The sequence below is a fragment of the Penaeus japonicus genome, unplaced genomic scaffold (genome assembly GCF_977035675.1).
Source record: "Penaeus japonicus unplaced genomic scaffold, GWHDUDI00000001_assembly GWHDUDI00000012, whole genome shotgun sequence".
Taxonomy (NCBI): domain Eukaryota; kingdom Metazoa; phylum Arthropoda; class Malacostraca; order Decapoda; family Penaeidae; genus Penaeus; species Penaeus japonicus.
This window is the reverse complement of record NW_028234414.1, coordinates 47,074,739-47,098,623: the sequence shown is the minus strand read 5'-3', so window position 1 is coordinate 47,098,623 and position 23,885 is coordinate 47,074,739.

The window sequence follows — 23,885 nt, the reverse complement described above, 5'->3', positions numbered from 1 at the left end:
TATTAGATATTAGAATAGAAAATTGAAAGAAAAGCAATTGCAAAAAAAAACGTGCACGAAAAAAAAATCTATTTGATATATACGATTCTGAAAAAGATATATATAAAATAGAATACACGTTAGAGCCATTCTGATAATGAAACGGATTACAGTTAAATGCGCTGATTTTCATTATATTAAAGGAAAACGCAATTGCGAGAAAAAAGGTGCAAGAAAAAAAATGCAATATATATGATCCGGAAAAAAAATGCTTAAAATGCACATAAAATACATATTGAAATATATATTAGATGTTAGAAATTAGAATAAAGGAATTGAAAAAAAGCAATTGCGAGAAAAAAGGTGCAAGAAAAAAAATGCAACATATATGATCCTGAAAAAAAAAATGCTTAAAATGCATATTAAAAAATATACTATATATTAAATATTAGAATAAAGAAATTGAAAAAAAGAAAAGAAAAAAAATACTTAAAATGCATATAGATAGATATTAGAATAAAGGAATTGAAAAAAAAAATTGCAAGAAAGAAGGTGCCATAAAAAAATTGCTTAAAATGCATATTAAAATAAATATTAAAATATATAAAGGAATTGAAAAAAAACAATTGCAAGAAAAAAGGTGCAAGAAAAAAAAATACGATCCTGAAAAAAATAAAATAAAATACAGGTTAGAGCCATTCTGATAATGAAACGGATTAAATTTAAACGCGATGATTTTCGTTATATGAAAGGAAAAAGGAATTGCGAGAAAAAAAGTACAAGAAAAAAAATGCAATATATACGATCCTGAAAAAAAAATGCTTAAAATATATACGATCCTGAAAAAAATGCTTAAAATACATATTGAAATGCATATTAAAATATATATTATATATTAGTTATTAGAATAAAGGAATTGGAAAAAAAAACAATTGCGAGAAAAAAGATGCAAGAAAAAATATGTAAATAATATATACGATCCTGAAAAAAATGTTTAAAATGATTATTAAAAATACATATTAAAATATATATATATTAGATATTAGAATAGAAAATTGAAAGAAAAGCAATTGCGAGAAAAAAGGTGCACGAAAAAAAAATCTATTTGATATATACGATCCTAAAAAAGAGATATATAAAATAGAATACACGTTAGAGCCATTCTGATAATGAAACGGATTACAGTTAAATGCGCTGATTTTCGTTATATTAAAGGAAAAAGGAATTGCGAGAAAAAAGGTACAAGAAAAAAAAATGCTTAAAATATATACGATCCTGAGAAGAAAAAAAATGCTTAAAAGGCATATTAAAAATACATATTAAAATATATATTATATATTAGATATTAGAATAATGGAAGTGAAAAAAAAGCAATTCCGAGAAAAAAGGTGCAAGAAAAAAAATGCAAGTAATATATACGATCCTAGAAAAAAAATACACGATAGAGCCGTTCTGAAAATGAAATGGATTTCAGTTAAATGCGCTGATTTTCGTTATATTAAAGGAAAAAGGAATTGCGAGAAAAAAAAGTGCAAGAAAAAAAATACAATATATACAATCCTGAAAAAAAATTGCTTAAAAGGCATATTAAAATACATATCAAAATATATATTAGATATTAGATATTAGAATTAAGGAATTGAAAAAATACAATTACGAGAAAAAAGGTGCAAGAAAAAATATGCAGGTAATATATACGATCCTGAAAAAAAAATATGCACGCTAGAGCCATTCTGATAATGGAATGGATTACAGTTTAATGCGCTGATTTTCGTTAGGGCCATTCTGATAATGAAATGGATTACAGTTAAATGCGCTGATTTTCGTTATATTAAAGGAAAAAGGAATTGCGAGAAGAAAAGGTGCAAGAAAAAAAAGTAATATACACGATCCTGAAAAAAATGCTTAAAATACATATTGAAATGCATATTAAAATATATATTATATATTAGATATTAGAATAAAGGAATTGGAAAAAAAAACAATTGCGAGAAAAAAGATGCAAGAAAAATATGTAAATAATATATACGATCTTGAAAAAAATGCTTAAAATAATTATTAAAAATACATATTAAAAAATATATATATTAGATATTAGAATAGAAAATTGAAAGAAAAGCAATTGCGAGAAAAAAGATGCACGAAAAAAAAATCTATTTGATATATACGATCCTGAAAAAGAGATATATAAAATAGAATACACGTTAGAGCCATTCTGATAATGAAACGGATTACAGTTAAATGCGCTGATTTTCGTTATATTAAAGGAAAACGCAATTGCGAGAAAAAAGGTGCAAGAAAAAAAATGCAATATATATGATCCTGAAAAAAAATGCTTAAAATGCACATTAAAATACATATTGAAATATATATTAGATGTTAGACATTAGAATAAAGGAATTGAAAAAAAGCAATTGCGAGAAAAAAGGTGCAAGAAAAAAAATGCAACATATATGATCCTGAAAAAAAATGCTTAAAATACATATTAAATAATATATTATATATTAAATATTAGAATAAAGAAATTGAAAAAAAAGAAAAGAAAAAAAAATACTTAAAATGCATATAGATAGATATTAGAATATAGGAATTGAAAAAAAAATTGCAAGAAAGAAGGTGCCATAAAAAAATTGCTTAAAATGCATATTAAATTACATATTAAAATATATAAAGGAATTGAAAAAAAATAATTGCAAGAAAAAAGGTGCACGAAAAAAAAAATACGATCCTGAAAAAAATAAAATAAAATACACGTTCGAGCCATTCTGATAATGAAACGGATTACAGTTAAACGCGATGATTTTCGTTATATGAAAGGAAAAAGGAATTGCGAGAAAAAAGGTACAAGAAAAAAAAATGCAATATATACGATCCTGAAAAAAAAATGCTTCAAATATATACGATCCTGAGAAGAAAAAAAAATGCTTAAAAGGCATATTAAAAATACATATTAAAATATATATTATATATTAGATATTAGAATAATGGAAGTGAAAAAAAATCAATTCCGAGAAAAAAGGTGCAAGAAAAAAAATGCAATATATACAATCCTGAAAAAAAAAATGCTTAAAATATATACGATCCTGAGAAGAAAAAAAAATGCTTAAAAGGCATATTAAAAATACATATTAAAATATATATTATATATTAGATATTAGAATAATGGAAGTGAAAAAAAGCAATTCCGAGAAAAAAGGTGCAAGAAAAAAATGCAAGTAATATATACGATTTTGAAAAAAATACACGATAGAGCCGTTCTGAAAATGAAATGGATTACAGTTAAATGCGCTGATTTTCGTTATATTAAAGGAAAAAGGAATTGCGAGAAAAAAAAGTGCAAGAAAAAAATACAATATATACAATCCTGAAAAAAATTGCTTAAAAGGCATATTAAAATACATATCAAAATATATATTAGATATTAGATATTAGAATTAAGGAATTGAAAAAATACAATTACGAGAAAAAAGGTGCAAGAAAAAAAATGCAAGTAATATATACGATCCTGAAAAAAATACACGATAGAGCCGTTCTGAAAATGAAATGGATTACAGTTAAATGCGCTGATTTTCGTTATATTAAAGGAAAAAGGAATTGCGAGAAAAAAAAGTGCAAGAAAAAAAATACAATATATACAATCCTGAAAAAAATTGCTTAAAAGGCATATTAAAATACATATCAAAATATATATTAGATATTAGATATTAGAATTAAGGAATTGAAAAAATACAATTACGAGAAAAAACGTGCAAGAAAAAATATTCAGGTAATATATACGATCCTGAAAAAAAAATGCACGTTAGAGCCATTCTGATAATGAAATGGATTACAGTTAAATGCGCTGATTTTCGTTATATTAAAGGAAAAAGGAATTGCGAGAAGAAAAGGTGCAAGAAAAAAAAAGTAATATACACGATCCTGAAAAAAATGCTTAAAATACATATTGAAATGCATATTAAAATATATATTATATATTAGATATTAGAATAAAGGAATTGGAAAAAAAAAAACAATTGCGAGAAAAAAGATGCAAGAAAAAATATGTAAATAATATATACGATCCTGAAAAAAAGGCTTAAAATGATTATTAAAAATACATATTAAAATATATATATATTAGATATTAGAATAGAAAATTGAAAGAAAAGCAATTGCGAGAAAAAAATTGCACGAAAAAAAATCAATATGATATATACGATCCTGAAAAAGAGATATATAAAATAGAATACACGTTAGAGCCATTCTGATAATGAAACGGATTACAGTTAAATGCGCTGATTTTCGTTATATTAAAGGAAAACGCAATTGCGAGAAAAAAGGTGCAAGAAAAAAATGCAAGTAATATATACGATCCTGAAAAAAAATACACGATAGAGCCGTTCTGAAAATGAAATGGATTACAGTTAAATGCGCTGATTTTCGTTATATTAAAGGAAAAAGGAATTGCGAGGAAAAAAAGTGCGAGAAAAAAGATACAATATATACAATCCTGAAAAAAATTGCTTAAAAGGCATATTAAAATACATATCAAAATATATATTAGATATTAGATATTAGTATTAAGGAATTGAAAAAATACAATTACGAGAAAAAAGGTGCAAGAAAAAATATGCAGGTAATATATACGATCCTGAAAAAAAAAATGCACGTTAGAGCCATTCTGATAATGAAATGGATTACAGTTAAATGCGCTGATTTTCGTTATATTAAAGGAAAAAGGAATTGCGAGAAGAAAAGGTGCAAGAAAAAAAAAGTAATATACACGATCCTCAAAAAATGCTTAAAATACATATTGAAATGCATATTAAAATATATATTATATATTAGATATTAGAATAAAGGAATTGGAAAAAAAACAATTGCCAGAAAAAAAATGCAAGAAAAAATATGTAAATAATATATACGATCCTGAAAAAAATGCTTGAAATGATTATTAAAAATACATATTAAAATATATATATATTAGATATTAGAATAGAAAATTGATAGAAAAGCAATTGCGATAAAAAAGGTGCACGAAAAAAAAATCTATTTGATATATACGATCCTGAAAAAGAGATATATAAAATATCTAAACCTGTTAGAGCCATTCTGATAATGAAACGGATTACAGTTAAATGCGCTGATTTTCGTTATATTAAAGGAAAACGCAATTGCGAGAAAAAAGGTGCAAGAAAAAAAATGCAATATATATGATCCTGAAAAAAAAATGCTTAAAATGCACATTAAAATACATATTAAAATATATATTAGATGTTAGACATTAGAATAAAGGAATTGAAAAAAAGCAATTGCGAGAAAAAAGGTGCAAGAAAAAAAATGCATCATATATGATCCTGAAAAAAAAATGCTTAAAATGTATATTAAAAAATATATTATATATTAAATATTAGAATAAAGAAATTGAAAAAAAAAAGAAAAAAAAAATACTTAAAATGCATATAGATAGATATTAGAATAAAGGAATTGAAAAAAAAAATTGCACGAAAGAAGGTGCCATAAAAAAAATTGCTTAAAATGCATATTAAAATACATATTAAAATATATAAAGGAATTGAAAAAAAAAAACAATTGCAAGAAAAAAGGTGCAAGAAAAAAAAAATACGATCCTGAAAAAAATAAAATAAAATACACTTAAGAGCCATTCTGATAATGAAACGGATTACAGTTAAACGCGATGATTTTCGTTATATGAAAGTGTCGCGGTCGACGGTGCCGTCCATGCGCAATCGCCCTCGATTACGTTACATAAAGGTGCGCCCTGCCTCAATTAAGATTGAAATTGAACGCCATGACTTTGCAGGAACGTATCTTGAGCGAGGAAGCAATATTGAAACACCAGTGACCCCTGGCAACCCCTTTGGCGACATCGAGTGCCGTTAGATACGACTCTGGCGCCGCTTCATCATCTCGCTGCTTCCGGGTCAACGTAGCAGCATGACAAGTGAATGCCTTATCAACCTGGAACGATATCAGGCCATTCCAGCATCCCCTGGCCTGAAAAGATGAATATAAACATTAGTTGCAGTTGCCAGATGCCACCAGAATCATTCGCTGCACTTCTATCTGCTCTTCTACGACGTAAATCGCGTTGTCGCGCCGCATCGTCATCTTATAAATGTTTATCAATGTTTTTAGGATGTAAGGAGTTTTCATTTCAAATGCTAGGATATATATTTGTGTTGATGACACTGCAATACGTAATCTTTTGTACACAGAACATTCGAGCTTTTATTGCATAAAGAAGGTCGGGAGGTTGTTTCTTAAGCAGCAGCATCTTTAGACGTTTAATCGGTTTTGCATTTTTACTTATTTTTTCAGTTTTAAGAGCTTTTACGCCTTTTTAGCGTATTTTATTCCCGACATTCTTTTGTTTACATTCGGGTTTGTTTTTATTTTCGTTAATTCTTTTACCTCTGCGTTTTAAGTCATTTTTATTTTTCACTAATTCCATTTTAAGAACAGTATTTCATTTTTAGTTATTTTACGTGTTTATTTACCTTTACGTAGTATTTTAAGATAACTCGAAAGCTCTGTATATAAGAGCTGCCACGTGGGCTTCCAGCGGAGCCCGCTTCCAGCCTTTGTTCAACACGCTTGTCTTGTCAGAAAGCTCTGTTCTCTCTCTTCGAGTACCCTGGCTGATTTTTCCATCTCGTCCAGCAACCAGATAAGTTATTGGTCGTGTACAGTTGTGAAATTAAGGTCGAGAGTGGTGATTATTGCATCAAAATTAACGCCAGGTATAACATAGACAAAGTGCCTTTTTTTTACTTTATTCGTGACTAAATTCTGCAGAAAACTATATATTGTGGTGTCATCTATGTGACTGCGTCAATTCGCCATATTTCATTTATATTAGTCAAGCTAATAATTCGTTTCTTTTAATTGTTTATAACTGCTTGCCCCTATACGCAGTTATTTTAGTACAATTATTAAGTTAATCTATATTCAGTCTTTAGGATATTGCCTAGTATCATTCCGGTATTTCCGCCTCCACATCCATTTTAGATTAATTTTATTGGGGCGACATCAACCCCGATTTCTAAGTTGATTCATTTCGCTATCTATCTATTTTTATTGTGTTAGTTAAGGTCCCTTTTGCTACTGTTTGTATACCATCGGATATTTCTATGTATATATATGTCACATCTTGAACGGTGTCTAAGAGTGAACGTCTGTGGAGCAAAGGCCAACAACTATAAAGTTCATTTATTTTTACATGTATGTCAATTATTCTGTTATTTAATGATTACGGTATTTCTGCACATAATAAACGAAATTACCTGTGAAGTGTTTCTGAATCATATGTTTTAAATACCGAGTGAATGATTATTATTTTAAAGTTTGTATATTCATTTTAAATCATTTTAATTTGTTTCTCATTGTGGATACTTTGGCTGAAGGAGGATACGAAATACTTTACCTTAAAACTGGAAAAAAAAGTATTAATCTGAATATTGTATTTGAAACGAAGAGATCAATTTCAGCTTTCCATCTGAAGAGAATTATTCAAATATTTTATCCGAATATAAAGATTAACTTGAATTCTGTATCTGGAAAAGAAAAAAGATATTAACAATAGTATAATAATACAACTCTATCTTGATAATACTGGCAGGTTGAGCATACGTTAAAATAATTATCAAATTAAATCTATTGCACCAGTATATGTGAATGAGCGATGGGTATACTCCTGGCCTATTGATTTATAAATTATTAAAAAGAAACTTGGTCACAGAAGAAACTTATGTACTTAGCTGGAAGCTGGTTTCATTGTTTTTAAAGGTTTGGATTACTACTTACTTGAGAGTTGAAGTCGCCTCAGATGATGGACTCTAGGATTACTATTTACCTATGGTTGAAATCTCCAGCTACATCTTGATTACTCTGAAGACTCGCACATATATGAATAATTAGTACACATCGAGTCGGTTTAAGCACGCAGTCTCTCAACTGTTTACTCACTCACACATTCGTTCAGTTATTCGTTCATACATTCACACATCTCATACACCCACCACGCCCCCTCGGTTCGCACGCTACCAAACCACTTTCATACACGCATATTATACACACATACATCCACGCCCACACTCCTGTTTTTCCCTTACACTCTCTTGCACACGATTCTTACACCCCCACACACACATGACGTTCCCAGACGTATAACTGGGTGGTGGCAGCAAAGGAAGAGTGACGTGCCAAGCGGGCTAATTCTATGCATATACTCATCATCACACATCTCCATATTATACTTTTTTGGCATTGAGCCATTGCACTGTCATTAAGTATATCTGCACACTACATTTAGTGGTAGGCAGGACGTCTATTTGGTATTCAACGGTACTACGCCTATTCGCCACGGGTATAGGGCGTCCCGCACTACTACAACTCTGGCTAAAATCGCAGTGTTTTGCGAAAAAAACACAGGAAATAATCAGCAAACTGCAGCGCCCTCTACCATTTCCCTTAATTATTGCGAAATATGCAATACCTTGCATAGCAATAGGCTCAATGATGCAAAAGAACTTAAATAACAGGAAATAATGAGAATATCAGCAAAATGCAGCGCCCTCTTGCATTTTTTCCTTAATTATTGCGAAATATGCAACGTAAAAAAAGAAAAAAGAATAAATGATGAAAATGCCTAGAAAGTGAAAGAATTACGCTACTCTGGCTAAAATCGCAGTGTTTTGCGAAAAAACACAGGAAATAATCAGCAAACTGCAGCGCCCTCTACCATTTCCCTTAATTATTGCGAAATATGCAATACCTTGCATAGCAATAGGCTCAATGATCCAAATGACTTAAATAACAGGAAATAATGCGAATATCAGCAAAATGCAGCGCCCTCTTGCATTTTTCCCTTAATTATTGCGAAATATGCAACGTAAAAAAAGAAAAAAGAATAAATGATGAAAATGCCTAGAAAGTGATAGAATTACGCTACTCTGGCTAAAATCGCAGTGTTTTGCGAAAAAACACAGGAAATAATCAGCAAACTGCAGCGCCCTCTACCATTTGCCTTAATTATTGCGAAATATGCAATACCTTGCATAGCAATAGGCTCAATGATGCAAATGACTTAAATAACAGGAAATAATGCGAATATCAGCAAAATGAAGCGCCCTCTTGCATTTTTCCCTTAATTATTGCGAAATATGCAACGTAAAAAAAGAAAAAAGAATAAATGATAAAAATGCCTAGAAAGTGATAGAATTACGCTACTCTGGCTAAAATCGCAGTGTTTTGCGAAAAAAACACAGGAAATAATCAGCAAACTGCAGCGCCCTCTACCATTTCCCTTAATTATTGCGAAATATGCAATACCTTGCATAGCAATAAACTCAATGATGCAAATGACTTAAATAACAGGAAATAATGCGAATATCAGCAAAATGCAGCGCCCTCTTGCATTTTTCCCTTAATTATTGCGAAATATGCAACGTAAAAAAAGAAAAAAGAATAAATGATGAAAAAGCCTAAAAAGTGATAGAATTACGCTACTCTGGCTAGAATCGCAGTGTTTTGCGAAAAAAACACAGGAAATAATCAGCAAACTGCAGCGCCCTCTATCATTTCCCTTAATTATGATGAAAATGCCTAGAAAGTGATAGAATTACGCTACTCTGGCTAAAATCGCAGTGTTTTGCGAAAAAACACAGGAAATAATCAGCAAACTGCAGCGCCCTCTACCATTTCCCTTAATTATTGCGAAATATGCAATACCTTGCATAGCAGTAGGCTCAATGATGCAAATGACTTAAATAACAGGAAATAATGCGAATATCAGCAAAATGCAGCGCCCTCTTGCATTTTTCCCTTAATTATTGCGAAATATGCAACGTAAAAAAAAAAAAAACAATAAAGGATGAAAATGCCTAGAAAGTGAGAGAATTACGCTACTCTGGCTAAAATCGCTGTTTTGCGAAAAAAACACAGGAAATAATTAGCAAACTGCGCGCCCCGCTACCATTTCCCATAAATGATGAAAATGCCTAGAAAGTGATAGAATTACGCTACTCTGGCTAAAATCGCAGTGTTTTGCGAAAAAAACACAGGAAATAATCAGCAAACTGCAGCGCCCTCTACCATTTCCCTTAATTATTCCGAAATATCCAATACCTTGCATAGCAATAGCCTCAATGATGCAAATGACTTAAATTACAGGAAATAATGCGAATATCAGCAAAATGCAGCGCCCTTTTGCATTTTTCCTTAATTATTGCGAAATATGCAACGTAAAAAAAGAAAAAAGAATAAATGATGAAAATGCCTAGAAAGTGATAGAATTACGCTACTCTGGCTAAAATCGCAGTGTTTTGCGAAAAAACACAGGAAATAATCAGCAAACTGCAGCGCCCTCTACCATTTCCCTTAATTATTGCGAAATATGCAATACCTTGCATAGCAATAGGCTCAATGATGCAAATGACTTAAATAACAGGAAATAATGCGAATATCAGCAAAATGCAGCGCCCTCTTGCATTTTTCCCTTAATTATTGCGAAATATGCAACGTAAAAAAAGAAAAAAGAATAAATGATGAAAATGCCTAGAAAGTGATAGAATTACGCTACTCTGGCTAAAATCGCAGTGTTTTGCGAAAAAACACAGGAAATAATCAGCAAACTGCAGCGCCCTCTACCATTTGCCTTAATTATTGCGAAATATGCAATACCTTGCATAGCAATAGGCTCAATGATGCAAATGACTTAAATAACAGGAAATAATGCGAATATCAGCAAAATGCAGCGCCCTCTTGCATTTTTTCCTTAATTATTGCGAAATATGCAACGTAAAAAAATAAAACAGAATAAATGAAAATGCCTAGAAAGTGATAGAATTACGCTACTCTGGCTAAAATCGCAGTGTTTTGCGAAAAAAACACAGAAATAATCAGCAAACTGCAGCGCCCTCTACCATTTCCCTTAATTATTGCGAAATATGCAATACCTTGCATAGCAATAGCTCAATGATGCAAATGACTTAAATAACAGGAAATAATGCGAATATCAGCAAAATGCAGCGCCCTCTTGCATTTTTTCCCTTAATTATTGCGAAATATGCAACGTAAAAAAAGAAAAAAGAATAAATGATGAAAATGCCTAGAAAGTGATAGAATTACGCTACTCTGGCTAAAATCGCAGTGTTTTGCGAAAAAAACACAGGAAATAATCAGCAAACTGCAGCGCCCTCTACCATTTCCCTTAATTATTGCGAAATACGCAAAAATGCAAATGACTTAAAAATGCGTGATCAGCAATCTGCAGCGACCCTCAATCATTTCCCTTAATATTGCGAAATATGCAACGTTAAAAAAGCCAATTGTAAAAAAACACAGTGTTTTGCGAAAAAAGAATATCAGCAAACTGCAGCGCCCTCTACCTTTTCCTTAATTATTGCGAAATATGCAATACCTTGCATAGCAATAGGCTCAATGATGCAAATGACTTAAATAACAGGAAATAATGCGAATATCAGCAAAATGCAGCGCCCTCTTGCATTTTTCCCTTAATTATTGCGAAATATGCAACGTAAAAAAAAAAAAAAAAAATAAATGATGAAAATGCCTAGAAAGTGATAGAATTACGCTACTCTCTGGGCTTTAATTTATTGCGAAATATGCAACGTAAAAAAAGAAAAAAAGAATAAATGATGAAAATGCCTAGAAAGTGATAGAATTACGCTACTCTGGCTAAAATCGCAGTGTTTTGCGAAAAAACACAGGAAATAATCAGCAAACTGCAGCGCCCTCTACCATTTCCCTTAATTATTGCGAAATATGCAATACCTTGCATAGCATTAGGCTCAATGATGCAAATGACTTAAATAACAGGAAATAATGCGAATATCAGCAAAATGCAGCGCCCTCTTGCATTTTTCCCTTAATTATTGCGAAATATGCAACGTAAAAAAAGAAAAAAGAATAAATGATGAAAATGCCTAGAAAGTGATAGAATTACGCTACTCTGGCTAAAATCGCAGTGTTTTGCGAAAAAAAAACACAGGAAATAATCAGCAAACTGCAGCGCCCTCTACCATTTCCCTTAATTATTGCGAAATATGCAATACCTTGCATAGCAATAGGCTCAATGATGCAAATGACTTAAATAACAGGAAATAATGCGAATATCAGCAAAATGCAGCGCCCTCTTGCATTTTTCCCTTAATTATTGCGAAATATGCAACGTAAAAAAAGAAAAAAGAATAAATGATGAAAATGCCTAGAAAGTGATAGAATTACGCTACTCTGGCTAAAATCGCAGTGTTTTGCAAAAAAAACACAGGAAATAATCAGCAAACTGCAGCGCCCTCTACCATTTCCCTTAATTATTGCGAAATATGCAATACCTTGCATAGCAATAGGCTCAATGATGCAAATGACTTAAATAACAGGAAATAATGCGAATATCAGCAAAATGCAGCGCCCTCTTGCATTTTTCCCTTAATTATTGCGAAATATGCAACGTAAAAAAAAAAAAAAGAATAAATGATGAAAATGCCTAGAAAGTGATAGAATTACGCTACTCTTGTCGCGGTCGACGGCGCCGTCCATGCGCAAGCGCCCTCGATTACGTTACATAAAGGTGCGCCCTGCCTCAATTAAGATTGAAATTGAACGCCATGACTTTGCAGGAACGTATCTTGAGCGAGGAAGAATATTGAAAACACCAGTGACCCCCTGCACCCTTGGCAACCCCTTTGGCGACATCGAGTGACGTTAGATACGACTCTGGCGCCGCTTCATCATCTCGCTGCTTCCGGGTCGACGTAGCAGCATGACAAGTGGATGCCCTTATCAACTGGAACGATATCAGGCCATTTCAGCATCCCCTGGCCTGAAAAGATGAATATAAACATTAGTTGCAGTTGCCAGATGCCACCAAATCATTCGCTGCACTTCTATCTGCGCTTCTACGACGTAAATCGCGTTGTCGCGCCGCATCGCGTTTTCATCTTTTAAATGTTTATCAATGTTTTTAGGATGGAAGGAGGTGTCGTTGCAGAGGCTAGGATATATATTTGTGGTTTATGACACTGCAATACTAATATAGTAATATGTTATTTTCCTTTTGTACACAGAACATTCGAGCTTTTATTGCATAAAGAAGGTCGGGAGGTTGTTTCAGTGGGGGTTAAGCTGCAGCATCTTTAGACGTTTAATCGGTTTTGCATTTTTACTTATTTTTCAGTTTTAAGAGCTTTTACGCCTTTATTTTATTCCCGACATTCTTTTGTTTACATTCGGGTTTGTTTTTATTTTCGTTAATTCTTTTACCTCTGCGTTTTAAGAGTCATTTTTATTTTTCACTAATTCCATTTTAAGAACAGTATTTCATTTTTAGTTATTTTACGTGTTTATTTACCTTTACGTAGGAATTGAAAAAAAAACAATTGCAAGAAAAAAGGTGCAAAAAAAAAAAAATACGATCCTGAAAAAATAAAATAAAATACACGTTAGAGCCATTCTGATAATGAAACGGATTACAGGTAAACGCGATGATTTTTGTTATATGAAAGGAAAAAGGAATTGCGAGAAAAAAGGTACAAGAAAAAAAATGCAATATATACGATCCTGAAAAAAAAAATGCTTAAAATATATACGATCCTGAGAAGAAAAAAAAAATGCTTAAAAGGCATATTAAAAATACATATTAAAATATTTATTATATATTAGATATTAGAATAATGGAAGTGAAAAAAAAGCAATTCCGAGAAAAAAGGTGCAAGAAAAAAAATGCAAGTAATATATACGATCCTGAAAAAAAATACACGATACAGCCGTTCTGAAAATGGATTACAGTTAAATGCGCTGATTTTCGTTATATTAAAGGAAAAAGGAATTGCGAGAAAAAAAAGTGCAAGAAAAAAAATACAATATATACAATCCTGAAAAAAATTGATTAAAAGGCATATTAAAATACATATCAAAATATATATTAGATATTAGATATTAGAATTAAGGAATTGAAAAAATACAATTACGAGAAAAAAGGTGCAAGAAAAAATATGCAGGTAATATATACGATCCTGAAAAAAAAAATGCACGTTAGAGCCATTCTGATAATGAAATGGATTACAGTTAAATGCGCTGATTTTCGTTATATTAAAGGAAAAATGAATTGCGAGAAGAAAAGGTGCAAGAAAAAAAAGTAATATACACGATCCTGAAAAAGATGCTTAAAATACATATTGAAATGCATATTAAAATATATATTATATATTAGATATTAGAATAAAGGAATTGGAAAAAAAACAATTGCGAGAAAAAAGATGCAAGAAAAAATATGTAAATAATATATACGATCCTGAGAAGAAAAAAAAAATGCTTAAAAGGCATATTAAAAATACATATTAAAATATATATTATATATTAGATATTAGAATAATGGAAGTGAAAAAAAAGCAATTCCGAGAAAAAAGGTGCAAGAAAAAAAATGCAAGTAATATATACGATCCTGAAAAAAATACACGATAGAGCCGTTCTGAAAATGAAATGGATTACAGTTAAATGCGCTGATTTTCGTTATATTAAAGGAAAAAGGAATTGCGAGAAAAAAAAGTGCAAGGAAAAAAATACAATATATACAATCCTGAAAAAAATTGCTTAAAAGCCATATTAAAATACATATCAAAATATATATTAGATATTAGATATTAGAATTAAGGAATTGAAAAAATACAATTACGAGAAAAAAGGTGCAAGAAAAAATATGCAGGTAATATATACGATCCTGAAAAAAAAAATGCACGTTAGAGCCATTCTGATAATGAAATGGATTACAGTTAAATGCGAGAAGAAAAGGTGGAAGAAAAAAAAAATATACACGATCCTGAAAAAAATGCTTAAAATACATATTGAAATGCATATTTAAATATATATTATATATTAGATATTAAAATAAAGGAATTGGAAAAAAAAACAATTGCGAGAAAAAAGATGTAAGAAAAAATATGTAAATAATATATACGATCCTGAAAAAAATGCTTGAAATGATTATTAAAAATACATATTAAAATATAAATATATTAGATATTAGAATAGAAAATTGAAAGAAAAGCAATTGTGAGAAAAAAGGTGCACGAAAAAAAAATCTATTTGATATAAACGATCCTGAAAAAAAGATATATAAAATAGAATACACGTAAGAGCCATTCTGATAATGAAACGGATTATAGTTTAATGCGCTGATTTTCGTTATATTAAAGGAAAACGCAATTGCGAGAAAAAAGGTGCAAGAAAAAAAATGCAATATATATGATCCTGAAAAAAAAATGCTTAAAATGCACATTAAAATACATATTGAAATATATATTAGATGTTAAAAATTAGAATAAAGGAATTGAAAAAAAACAATTGCGAGAAAAAAGGTGCAAGAAAAAAAATGCAACATATATGATCCTGAAAAAAAAAATGCTTAAAATGCATATTACAAAATATATTATATATTAAATATTAGAATAAAGAAATTGAATAAAAGAAAAAAAAAACTTAAAATGCATATAGATAGATATTAGAATAAAGGAATTAAAAAAAAAATTGCAAGAAAGAAGGTGCCATAAAAAAATTCCTTAAAATGCATATTAAAATACATATTAAAATATATAAAGGAATTGAAAAAAAAAACAATTCCAAGAAAAAAGGTGCAAGAAAAAAAAAATACGATCCTGAAAAAAATAAAATAAAATACACGTTAGAGCCATTCTGATAATGAAACGGATTACAGTTAAATGCGATGATTTTCGTTATATGAAAGGAAAAAGGAATTGCGAGAAAAAAGGTACAAGAAAAAAAAAATACAATATATACGATCCTGAAAAAAAAATGCTTAAAATATATACGATCCTGAAAAAAATGCTTAAAATACATATTGAAATGCATATTAAAATATATATTATATATTAGATATTAGAAAAAAGGAATTGGAAAAAAAAAACAATTGCGAGAAAAAAGATGCAAGAAAAAATATGTAAATAATATATACGATCCTGAAAAAAATGCTTAAAATGATTATTCAAAATACATATTAAAATATGTATATATTAGATATTAGAATAGAAAATTGAAAGAAAAGCAATTGCAAGAAAAAAGGTGAACGAAAAAAAAAAATCTATTTGATATATACGATCCTGAAAAAGAGATATATAAAATAGAATACACGTTAGAGCCATTCTGATAATGAAACGGATTACAGTTAAATGCGCTGATTTTCGTTATATTAAAGGAAAACGCAATTGCGAGAAAAAAGGTGCAAGAAAAAAAATGCAAGTAATATATACGATCCTGAAAAAAAAATACACGATAGAGCCGTTCTGATATTGAAATGGATTACAGTTAAATGCGGTGATTTTCGTTATATTAAAGGAAAAAGGAATTGCGAGAAAAAAAAGTGCAAGAAAAAAAATACAATATATACAATCCTGAAAAAAATTGCTTAAAAGGCATATTGAAATACATATCAAAATATATATTAGATATTAGATATTAGAATTAAGTAATTGAAAAAATACAATTAGGAGAAAAAAGGTGCAAGAAAAAATATTCAGGTAATATATACGATCCTGAAAAAAAATGCACGTTAGAGCCATTCTGATAATGAAATGGATTACAGTTAAATGCGCTGATTTTCGTTATATTAAAGGAAAAAGGAATTGCGAGAAGAAAAGGTGCAAGAAAAAAAAAGTAATATACACGATCCTGTAAAAAATGCTTAAAATACATATTGAAATGCATATTAAAATATATATTATATATTAAATATTAGAATAAAGGAATTGGAAAAAAAAAATTGCGAGAAAAAAGATGCAAGAAAAAATATGTAAATAATATATACGATCCTGAAAAAAATGCTTAAATTGAAAAAAAAGCAATTGCGAGAAAAAAAGTGCAAGAAAAAAAATGCAACATATATGATCCTGAAAAAAAATGCTTAAAATGCATATTAAAAAATATATTATATATTAAATATTAGAATAAAGAAATTGAAAAAAAAGAAAAGAAAAAAAAAATACTTAAAATGCATATAGATAGATATTAGAATAAAGGAATTGAAAAAAAAGAAAGAAGGTGCCATAAAAAAATTGCTTAAAATGCATATTAAAATACATATTAAAATATATAAAGGAATCGAAAAAAAAACAATTGCAAGAAAAAAGGTGCAAGAAAAAAAAATACGATCCTGAAAAAAATAAAATAAAATACACGTTAGAGCCATTCTGATAATGAAACGGATTACAGTTAAACGCGATGATTTTCGTTATATGAAAGGAAAAAGGAATTGCGAAAAAATGGTACAAGAAAAAAAAAATGCAATATATACAATCCTGAAAAAAAATGCTTAAAATATATACGATCCTGAGAAGAAAAAAAATGCTTAAAAGGCATATTATAAATACATATTAAAATATATATTATATATTTGATATTAGAATAATGGAAGTGAAAAATGCAATATATATGATCCTGAAAAAAAATGCTTAAAATGCACATTAAAATACATATTGAAATATATATTAGATGTTAGACATTAGAATAAAGGAATTGAAAAAAAGCAATTGCGAGAAAAAAGGTGCAAGAAAAAAAATGCAACATATATGATCCTGAAAAAAAAATGCTTAAAATGCATATTAAAAAAATATATTATATATTAAATATTAGAATAAAGAAATTGAAAAAAAAGAAAAGAAAAAAAAAATACTTAAAATGCATATAGATAAAGAATAAAGGAATTGAAAAAAAAAATGCAAGAAAGAAAGTGCCATAAAAAAATTGCTTAAAATGCATATTAAAATACATATTAAAATATATAAAGGAATTGAAAAAAAATAATTGCAAGAAAAAAGGTGCAAGAAAAAAAAAATACGATCCTGAAAAAAATAAAATAAAATACACGTTAGAGCCATTCTGATAATGAAACGGATTACAGTTAAACGCGATGATTTTCGTTATATGAAAGGAAAAAGGAATTGCGAGAAAAAAGGTACAAGAAAAAAAAATGCAATATATACGATCCTGAAAAAAAAATGCTTCAAATATATACGATCCTGAGAAGAAAAAAAAAATGCTTAAAAGGCATATTAAAAATACATATTAAAATATATATTATATATTAGATATTAGAATAATGGAAGTGAAAAAAAAGCAATTCCGAGAAAAAAGGTGCAAGAAAAAAAATGCAATATATACAATCCTGAAAAAAAAAATGCTTAAAATATATACGATCCTGAGAAGAAAAAAAAAATGCTTAAAAGGCATATTAAAAATACATATTAAAATATATATTATATATTAGATATTAGAATAATGGAAGTGAAAAAAAAAGCAATTCCGAAAAAAAAGGTGCAAGAAAAAAAATGCAAGTAATATATACGATCCTGAAAAAAATACACGATAGAGCCGTTCTGAAAATGAAATGGATTACAGTTAAATGCGCTGATTTTCGTTATATTAAAGGAAAAAGGAATTGCGAGAAAAAAAAGTGCAAGAAAAAAAATACAATATATACAATCCTGAAAAAAATTGCTTAAAAGGCATATTAAAATACATATCAAAATATATATTAGATATTAGATATTAGAATTAAGGAATTGAAAAAATACAATTACGAGAAAAAAGGTGCAAGAAAAAATATTCAGGTAATATATACGATCCTGAAAAAAAATGCACGTTAGAGCCATTCTGATAATGAAATGGATTACAGTTAAATGCGCTGATTTTCGTTATATTAAAGGAAAAAGGAATTGCGAGAAGAAAAGGTGCAAGAAAAAAAAAGTAATATACACGATCCTGTAAAAAATGCTTAAAATACATATTGAAATGCATATTAAAATATATATTATATATTAAATATTAGAATAAAGGAATTGGAAAAAAAAAACAATTGCGAGAAAAAAGATGCAAGAAAAAATATGTAAATAATATATACGATCCTGAAAAAAATGCTTAAAATGATTATTAAAAATACATATTAAAATATATATATATTAGATATTAGAATAGAAAATTGAAAGAAAAGCAATTGCGAGAAAAAAGGTGCACGAAAAAAAAAATCTATTTGATATATACGATCCTGAAAAAGAGATATATAAAATAGAATACACGTTAGAGCCATTCTGATAATGAAACGGATTACAGTTAAATGCGCTGATTTTCGTTATATTAAAGGAAAACGCAATTGCGAGAAAAAAGGTGCAAGAAAAAAAATGCAATATATATGATCCTGAAAAAAATGCTTAAAATGCACATTAAAATACATATTGAAATATATATCAGATGTTAGACATTAGAATAAAGGAATTGAAAAAAAGCAATTTCGATAAAAAGGTGCAAGAAAAAAAAATGCAACATATATGATCCTGAAAAAAAAATGCTTAAAATGCATATTAAAAAATATATTATATATTAAATATTAGAATAAAGAAATTGAAAAAAAAAGAAAAGAAAAAAAAATACTTAAAATGCATATAGATAGATATTAGAATAAAGGAATTGAAAAAAAAAATGCAAGAAAGAAGGTGCCATAAATAAATTGCTTAAAATGCATATTAAAATACATATTAAAATATATAAAGGAATTGAAAAAAAAAACAATTGCAAGAAAAAAGGTGCAAGAAAAAAAAAATACGATCCTGAAAAAAATAAAATAAAATACACGTTAGAGCCATTCTAATAATGAAACGGATTACAGTTAAACGTGATGATTTTCGTTATATGAAAGGAAAAAAGAACTGCGAGAAAAAAGGTACAAGAAAAAAAAATGCAATATATACGATCCTGAAAAAAAAATACTTAAAATATATACGATCCTGAGAAGAAAAATAAATCCTTAAAAGGCAATATTAAAAATACATATTAAAATATATATTATATATTAGATATTAGAATAATGGAAGTGAAAAAAAAGCAATTCCGAGAAAAAAGGTGCAAGAAAAAAAATGCAAGTAATATATACGATCCTGAAAAAAAAACACGATAGATCCATTCTGAAAATGAAATGGATTACAGTTAAATGCGCTGATTTTCGTTATATTAAAGGAAAAAGGAATTGCGAGAAAAAAAAGTGCAAGAAAAAAAATACAATATATACAATCCTGAAAAAAATTGCTTAAAAGGCATATTAAAATACATATCAAAATATATATTAGATATTAGATATTAGAATTAAGGAATTGAAAAAATACAATTACGAGAAAAAAGGTACAAGAAAAAATATGCAGGTAATATATACGATCCTGAAAAAAAAATGCACGTTAGAGCCATTCTGATTATGAAATGGATTACAGTTAAATGTGCAGATTTTCGTTATATTAAAGAGCCATTCTGATAATGAAACGGATTACAGTTAAACGTGATGATTTTCGTTATATGAAAGGAAAAAGGAATTGCGAGAAAAAAGGTACAAGAAAAAAAAATGCAATATATACGATCCTAAAAAAAAAATGCTTCAAATATATACGATCCTGAGAAGAAAAATAAATGCTTAAAAGGCATATTAAAAATACATATTAAAATATATATTATATATTAGATATTAGAATAATGGAAGTGAAAAAAAAGCAATTCCGAGAAAAAAGGTGCAAGAAAAAAAATGCAAGTAATATATACGATCCTGAAAAAAAATATACGATAGAGCCGTTCTGAAAATGAAATGGATTACAGTTAAATGCGCTGATTTTCGTTATATTAAAGGAAAAAGGAATTGCGAGAAAAAAAAGTGCAAGAAAAAAAATACAATATATACAATCCTGAAAAAAATTGCTTAAAAGGCATATTAAAATACATATCAAAATATATATTAGATATTAGATATTAGAATTAAGGAATTGAAAAAATACAATTACGAGAAAAAAGGTGCAAGTAAAAATATGCAGGTAATATATACGATCCTTAAAAAAAAAATGCATGTTAGAGCCATTCTGATAATGAAATGGATTACAGTTAAATGCGCTGATTTTCGTTATATTAAAGGAAAAATGAATTGCGAGAAGAAAAGGTGCAAGAAAAAAAAAGTAATATACACGATCCTGAAAAAAATGCTTAAAATACATATTGAAATTCACATTAAAATATATATTATATATTAGATATTAGAATAAAGGAATTGGAAAAAAAAACAATTGCGAGAAAAAAGATGCAAGAAGAAATGTGTAAATAATATATACGATCCTGAAAAAAATGCTTAAAATGATTATTAAAAATACATATTAAAATATATATATATATATTAGATATTAGAATAGAAAATTGAAAGAAAAGCAATTGCGAGAAAAAAGGTGCACGAAAAAAAAATCTATTTGATATATACGATTCTGAAAAAGAGATATATAAAATAGAATACCTGTTAGAGCCATTCTGATAATGAAACGGATTACAGTTAAATGCGCTGATTTTCGTTATATTAAAGGAAAACGCAATTGCGAGAAAAAAGGTGCAAGAAAAAAAATGCAATATATATGATCCTGAAAAAAAATGCTTAAAATGCACATTAAAATACATATTGAAATATATATTAGATGTTAGACATTAGAATAAAGGAATTGAAAAAAAGCAATTGCGAGAAAAAAGGTGCAAGAAAAAAATGCAACATATATGATCCTGAAAAAAAATGCTTAAAATGCATATTAAAAATATATTATATATTAAATATTAGAATAAAAAATAGAAAAAAAAAGAAAAGAAAAAAAAAATACTTAAAATGCATATAGATAGATATTAGAATAAAGGAATTGAAAAAAAAAATTGCAAGAAAGAAGGTGCCATAAAAAAATTACTTAAAATGCATATCAAAATACATATTAAAATATATAAAGGAATTGAAAAAAAACAATTGCAAGAAAAAAGATGCAAGAAAAAAAATACGATCCTGAAAAAAATAAAATAAATTACACGTTAGAGCCATTCTGATAATGAAACGGATTACAGTTAAACGCGATGATTTTCGTTATATGAAAGGAAAAAGGAATTGCGAGAAAAAAGGTACAAGAAAAAAAATGCAATATATATGATCCTGAAAAAAAATGCTTAAAATATATACGATCCTGAGAAGAAGAAAGAAATGCTTAAAAGGCATATTAAAAATACATATTAAAATATATATTATATATTAGATATTAGAATAATGGAAGTGAAAAAAAAGCAATTCCGAGAAAAAAGGTGCAAGAAAAAAAATGCAAGTAATATATACGATCCTGAAAAAAAAATAAACGATAGAGCCGTTCTGAAAATGAAATGGATTACAGTTAAATGCGCTGATTTTCGTTATATTAAAGGAAAAAGGAATTGCGAGAAAAAAAAGTGCAAGAAAAAAAATACAATTTATACAATCCTGAAAAAATTGCTTAAAAGCCATATTAAAATACATATCAAAATATATATTAGATATTAGATATTAGAATTAAGGAATTGAAAAAATACAATTACGAGAAAAAATGTGCAAGAAAAAATATGCAGGTAATATATACGATCCTGAAAAAAAAAATGCACGTTAGAGCCATTCTGATAATGAAATGGATTACAGTTAAATGCGCTGATTTTCGTTATATTAAAGGAAAAAGGAATTGCGAGAAGAAAAGGTGCAAGAAAAAAAAAGTAATATACTCGATCCTGAAAATAATGCTTAAAATACATATTGAAATGCATATTAAAGTATATATTATATATTAGTTATTAGAATAAAGGAATTGGAAAAAAAACAATTGCGAGAAAAAAGATGCGAGAAAAAATATGTAAATAATATATACGATCCTGAAAAAAATGCTTAAAATGATTATTAAAAATACATATTAAAATATATATATATTAGATATTAGAATAGAAAATTGAAAGAAAAGCAATTGCGAGAAAAAAGGTGCACGAAAAAAAAATCTATTTGATATATACGATCCTGAAAAAGAGATATATAAAATAGAATACACGTTAGAGCCATTCTGATAATGAAACGGATTACAGTTAAATGCGCTGATTTTCGTTATATTAAAGGAAAACGCAATTGCGAGAAAAAAGGTGCAAGAAAAAAAATACAATATATATGATCCTGAAAAAAAAGCTTAAAATGCACATTAAAATACATATTGAAATATATATTAGATGTTAGACATTAGAATAAAGGAATTAAAAAAAAGCAATTGCGAGAAAAAAGGTGCAAGAAAAAAAATGCGACATATATAATCCTGAAAAAAAAATGCTTAAAATGCATATTAAAAAATATATTATATATTAAATATTAGAATAAAGAAATTGAAAAAAAAGAAAAGAAAAAAAAATACTTAAAATGCATATAGATAGATATTAGAATAAATGAATTGAAAAAAAAATTGCAAGAAAGAAGGTGCCATAAAAAAATTGCTTAAAATGCATATTAAAATACATATTAAAATATATAAAGGAATTGAAATAAAAACAATTGCAAGAAAAAAGGTGCAAGAAAAAAAAATACGATCCTGAAAAAAATAAAATAAAATACACGTTAGAGCCATTCTGATAATGAAACTGATTACAGTTAAACGCGATGATTTTCGTTATATGAAAGGAAAAAAAAATTGCGAGAAAAAAGGTACAAGAAAAAAAAATCCAATATATACGATCCTGAAAAAAAAATGCTTCAAATATAAACGATCCTGAGAAGAAAAAAAAAATGCTTAAAATGCATATTAAAAATACATATTAAAATATATATTATATATTAGATATTAGAATAATGGAAGTGAAAAAAAAGCAATTCAGAGAAAAAAAGGTGCAAGAAAAAAAATGCAGGTAATATATACGACCCTGAATGAAAAATACACGATAGAGCCGTTCTGAAAATGAAATGGATTACAGTTAAATGCGCTAATTTTCGTTATATTAAAGGAAAAAGGAATTGCGAGAAAAAAAAGTGCAAGAAAAAAAATACAATATATACA